Below are 6,582 nucleotides of genomic sequence, written 5' to 3' on the forward strand. Positions count from 1 at the left end.
CTCTCTCTCTCTCTCTCTCTCTCTCTCTCTCTCTCTCTCTCTCTCTTGTTGTTTTCTTTCACAACATGACTTACATGGAAATGGGTTTTTCATGACCACACATGTATAACTTATATCAAATTCTTGCCTTCTCAATGTGGGGAGGAAGGGAGGGAGGGAGAGAATTTGGAACTCAAAATTTGAAAAAAAAAGAATGTTAAAATTGTTTTCTACATGCAATTGAGAAAAATAAAATATTAAATAAAAAAGAAAAATATTTCCTTACAATTATATGCCACTGTTTTTATCATCCCTTCTTCAACTGATGGGCACCTCCGTTGAATTTTAATTCTTTTCTGTTCTTTTTAGAACTAGAATAAACCTTAAGGTCATATTCCTTTGTATTCCCACTACTCTGCCAAGTATCTGGAGCATAGTGAGCTCTTGATACAAGCTTTTTGATTGATTAATCTATTAAATCAACCCCCTCCTTTGATAGATGAGGAGTTTGAGAGATGAACTAACACCCATAAAGGCATAAACAGAGTTAGTGGAAAAGTCAAAATTAGAACCCAGGGATACTGACCTTTCCCCACCAGGTCTCCTTGAATTTAACCTGAAACATTATAAATATTTGTTTTGTGACTAGGTGTTGGTGCTCACCCAGAGGATGACTCAGTCCGGAAGATGGTTTAAGAATCCCCACCCTTTCATCAAGAAAACCAACCCTGAATCCTTTGTATCTAAGATTTTTTCACCCTAAACCTAGAGTTCAAGGCCCATAGAACATATCACCCAACAACAGGAATATGTTGCTTGATTCTGGATGGCCTGATTGGTGGGTTTCTAGCATCCCAAAGAAGGGGTAACTGCTCAGAGGCACACCTCCTGTCTTCAGTTAGAGCACCCAGCCAGAGCTCAAGGGTGACTACAGATCCTAGAAACCAATTTTCCCGAGAGAGAGGTGGGGGAGTATGCAAATTGTCTATCTCCCTTAACTTGCCAGGAAATAAGACAGTAAGACCAAACATGAAAAACAGGAAGTCTTACAGAAACAGGGTGCATTCGTCACTACAGTGTCATATTCATTTGTTCACTCCTTGGTGCTACTTGTTCATATATCTGGGTTCCTACCCCTGTAACCCATAACCAAAGCCACCCCATTATGACCTGTGTTGAGAACTACATAGTTTCTCTTTGGATAACACTTTTCCCAGAAATAAAATCAAAACAGCCTCCTGCCTTCTATTTACCCTGAAACAGGGCACTCTGACTAATTAACCCCTATAAACATTAGCCTCTTTTCCTTATGCCTTATGCCTGATTCTTCTGAATTGTCAGGGTCTGAAACCTAGGCATCCTCTTGATTTATAGAACCAAACAGGCAGGAGGCATTACCTGCGATTTTGTTTGACTTGGCTGTGGTAATAATTTTGATACCACAAGGCTTATAAGGTGCATTCCTCACAATAACCCTGTGAGGTGGTTAGTGAAGTATTGCCATCCCCATTTCACAGATGAGAAACCAAGGCTTAGGCTGATACAATGGAAATTGTGCTGGGTTTGGAATTAGAAGACCTTGGTTCCAATCATTTTGCCACTTTCTACACATGAGATCTTGAAGAAGTCATATTATTACCTCCTTAGGCTTTCTTTCCTCATCTGGAAAATTAGGTAGTTGGGGCAAGAGTGCTAGAATCTAAGGGGACTGTCCCTATTGGTGAATGACTGAACAAAAATGATGGGATGTTATTGTGAAGTAAGAAATAATGAGAAAGATGACAGATTCAGAAAATCCTGGAGAGTAAAACCTGATGCAAAGTGAAATGATTAGAACCAGGAGACCAATGCATAAAGTAACAAGACCAAGGAATAAAGTAACAAAACCAATGTATGAAGTTACAAGAACAATGTTTGAAGTTCCAAGACCTATGTGTAAAGTAACAGGACAACTCTGAAAGTCATAAGAGCTTTGATTAAAGTAACGAACATTTTTTTTTCCTCCAAAAAGCCTGTGATGAAGCATTTACCCTCTGACAGGAAGGTTATGGAGAAAGTGGAGAAAGAGACAGTTCTGGATGTGGCCATAGTAGTGATTCATTTTGATTGATTACTTCTTTTTCAACAGGTTGTAAACTCCTTGAGGACAGGGACTGTCTTTTATCTCTTTATCCCCTCTGCATAATGCAATTCTTGGCATGTGATAGGTACTTAATAAATTGATTATTATAATATATATTTTTATTTAATTGTTATATTATTGATCACTATAATACTCTTTTCTTTCTCTAAGTTTCTAATTGGAAATTGGGAATTTAGAAGGGGAGGGACCAATAGTGAAAACAGTCTTTTATAATACACAGAAGAGAACAGAAATAAATTGAGAAGGAAGTACCAATAAACAGGACAGTTTTGAAAGTGTGGAATTTATTATACATTTTTTTAAAAAGGAAATAACATGAGATGAAGATTCATGGACTCACAAGTCTTTTTGTGTTCTACTGTGGTATAGAAATGCTCTCTTCCATAATTTTAAAAAATTAAAAATTTAGACATTTTTGATAAGCCAAATTATAATGATGAAACTGGAATAGATGACTTTTAAGATCCTTTACTTATGTGTAAAAGGGTGCTTTTATAGCACCTATGTCATAGGTTGGATGTCAGATCAGATAATCTATGCAGAGAGCTTTATAATTGTCAGATTTGTTGCTGTTGCTACTATTATTTCTGTGTACCCCAAGTTTTCTTTACTCTAGGTTCAATGCTTGCTAATCCTTCAGCACTATCCTTGCACTCAGTTTTATTCACCAGTCAGCTAACTAGCATTTACTACACACTTCTTATATTCCAGGCACTGTGCTAAGTAATAGGGGTAGAAAGAAAGGCGAAAACAAGCCCCTGCCCCCAAGGAGCATACAACTTAAGGGAGGAGACAGCATGCAAACAACTAGGTACAGATAAAATACATATGGGATGAATGGGAAAGGGTGATCTCAGAGGGAAGACTCTAATATTGTCCTCTGACCATTTCCCTGGCTTAGAAATCTCCTTCTAAAACTTGTCATCCAATTATTTTCTCCCTTTCTTTATTTATTATCTCTTTCTTCTATTCCCATTCTCCATCTAGCTTCTATTTTATGACTCAACCAGTAATTAATCTTGTCTTTCCCTTCCCCTGGGCAAAGCCCCAGACACACCAGCTCAAGTTATGGTTCTTTTGGATAGTTTTAACAGTCATATGATTTTAACAGTCCTTCATAGAATTTAGAGCTGGAAGGGACATTATGGACGATCTCATCCAACTCTATTGTTTTCCATATAAGGTAATCTACTTTATGTGAGTCACATAGTAAGGAGGAGAGTGAGCCAGGGTTCAAACCCAGCTCCTCAGAATTACAAATCCATAGTTTTTCTTACTGTATTACATTGTCTCAAACTTTGGAGAGGAAAAGTCATAACTAGACCACTTATTAAACGTCAATAAGTCAGACTTAGGAATATTCAAAAGGATGGGTTTATTTGCTAAAATAAATCCAATATTTTTCAAATGGAATAATGATGATGGTGGTGGTGATAGTGGTAGTGATGATGATGATGATGATGATGGTGATGATGATGGTGATGGTGATGGTGATGGTAATAGTAATGATGGTGATGGTGGTAATGTTAACATGGATTTTCATAGCACTTTAAAGTTTGCAAAGCACTTAGCAAATGTTATCAACCCAGATATGTAGGTGCTATTATTATTCCCATTTTGCATGTACTAGGGACCAATAGATGATAGAGCACCAGGCCTGGAGTCAGTAAGACCTGAGTTCAAATTCTGCCTCATATACTTACTACCTCTATGACCCTGGGCTAGTCACTGAACCTCTATTTGCCTTACTTTCCTCATCTGTAAAATAATGATAGTACCTACTTTTTATTAAGGATAATAATAATTACCTAACAGGGTTGTTGTGGGGATAAAATGTAATGCTTGTAAACTGCTCAGTACAGTCCTTGGCACATAGTAGGTGCCATATAAATGTTAGTATTTAAGTGACTTTCCCAGGATCCCATAGCTAGGAAATGGAAAATTGGTATTTTCATCATTTTCCACTTCCCTTTTTATGTCTTTATTAGGAAGAAAAAAATAGGGGTGGCTAGGTGGTGCAGTGAATAGAGTACTGGCCCTGGAGTCAGGAGGACCTGAGTTCAAATCCGGCCTCAGACATCTAACACTTACTAGCCGTGTGACCTTGGGCAAGTCACTTAACCCCAATTGCCCTGCCTTCCTCCTGCAAAAAAAAAGCAAAAAAAAAATGGTGCCTGCAGTATCAGTGGAAAAGCATGGTTGGCCTCATTTTGGTGTTTCTGGAAAGTCTTTCACTCAAAGCCTTTGGATAATGATGAATTCTTTGTTTTCTTATTTTGGATTCACAGTTCATTCACTGCATCTACATGTGTTAAAAAGTGATTCCCATTGAATGACTCTCCAAAATGTGTTCTGTGCCATATGGAAAGCTGCAAAATTGTTACTTTCTACTATATTTTCAGTAGTTTTCATTGTACATCAATCTTTAATGATTGGTTTTGAACCCCATCTTCTCCTCCCTATAGCTGAAAGTGAAAGAATGTTCCTCAGCATCTCAGGCCCAAACCTGTCATCTTTGCTTTTATATTGGTACACAAAGATTTATTAAGCACTAGTTGAAATCTGGCCTCAGACACTTATTAGCTGTGTGACGCTGGGCAAATCACTTAATGCTATTTGCCTCAGTTCCTCATCTATAAAATTATCTGGAAAAGGGAATGGGAAACCATTCCAGTGTCTTTGCCAAGAAAACCCAAACTTGAGTCATGAAGAGTTGGACACAATAGACGAAAAAATTTTCTGAACAGAGATACAAAGAAACTCAAAAGACAGTCCTTGCCTTCCAGGAGCTCACAATTTAACAAGCGTGATAATAGCTGTAGTTGGGCTATCATTTTCAGAGAGGACCAATGACATCATGGGGTGATGTCTTGACTTGAGTATGAATTGGATTTAAGTGAGGCAGAGCTGCACAGTTGTCAGCCTCACTCTCTCTTTTGAATCATCTAAGTCCAGTGGCAGGACAAATGCCAAGAAGACTCCAGATGCAGCAGATGGTGTCTTGACTGTCTGACCAAGCTCTAAGCTCTCCACAGTATCTGCATTAGCCACCTTCATGGCTGTTGTAACAAATTGTTCTCATCATCTTCCACCAGTGGAAGTCTTGACATGATTGGGGTAGATGGGTTTGAGGCCTGCCTGTTACCCTCTACCTGGTTTAGCCCGTCTGCCTAGATGGTTTTACTGGGGTGTGGCCACTGCACATGCTTCGGCTTCTTGGAGCCACAGGTGAGAGTAGAATGAAACGTGAACTCCAAAGGTTGATGGGCAGGACCAGAGGAGCTAGAACATCCCATTTGATTCTGACAACAACTCTGCCAGGTAGGTACTATTGTGATTACTATTTTCTTTTCTTTTCTTTAATTTAAATTTATTTATTTACTTTTAGTTTACAACATTCAGTCCCACAATCCCTTGAGTTTCTATTTTCAATAAGAGAAACTGAGACAAACAGAAGTCAAGTGCTCTGACCAAGGTCATGTAGCTAGTAAGTATTTCGGACCAGAGTTGGATTCAGGTCTCCTAATGCTTGGCCTAGAATAATATATCTACTGTGCCACCTTGAGTCTTTCTTCCAGTGTTTTTGAGAGCCTTCTGGAGTTTTCTGAGGTGCCCCTGAGTAGCAAAAAATTTTCTTCTCTCTGACTGTCTGAGAGTCATTAGGGCCCTTGCCCAAGGGGTCATAATCAAAGCTGTATTTTCTTTGTAAGTTGAAACCTTGGAACAGAAACACTATTTGGGCATTATAGACAACATGAATTGGAGTGATGGAAGGTCACAGTCCTTTCTTCCATAATTACACACACACACTCTGTCCTCTTTTTGTCCCTGTCTATGTGTTGTTTCTCTCTCTATTTGTCTGTCTGTCTCTCTCTGTCTCCTTTCTTTGGCTCTCTGTTTTTGTCTCTGTTCCTCTTTCTGTCTGTCTCTTTCTTTTCTCTGTCTCTCTATTTCTGTCAGTCTCTCTGTGTCTCTGTCTTTCTCCTCCCCTCTCCCTCCACCCCTGCAAAGTGTCCTCAGATTTTGATTTCACTGCCCCCTCCCAGCCTCAGTCAATGGATATTAGTTACACAGAAGTTTAAATCTCTCTCCTTTCCAGGTGTCCACCCCGTTTCCCTTAGTGCTCCCTCTGTGCATTGGTACTCACAGTTTAGAAGTTAATTATGACCTTAATTGCATAGAGATTTCAAGAAACAAAACATAAAACTTCCAAAGACTTGTAGTGGTTCTGTCAGCCACTAAGAGCATCAGGGCTGCTCTTTCCTCCCCAGGGTAGGTGGTTCATAGCTTCAGGGGAAGGCTTGGTGCTTAGGAAAAGCTTTGACCCCCCATCACCCACCTCAGCACCTCCAAATTTCTTCATCAGCTTCTGTTTTTCATTCTCCCCTGATTGTGAGGCACAAATCCAGCGGCTGCTTGCACTTTCTCCACAAGCATGTATGGAACTTCAGCTGCAGTTT

The sequence above is a fragment of the Petaurus breviceps genome, unplaced genomic scaffold, assembly GCF_028583685.1.
Source record: "Petaurus breviceps papuanus isolate PSGF00001 unplaced genomic scaffold, PetGlider_PUasm1.0 188, whole genome shotgun sequence".
In the NCBI taxonomy this organism is placed as follows: Eukaryota; Metazoa; Chordata; class Mammalia; order Diprotodontia; family Petauridae; genus Petaurus; species Petaurus breviceps.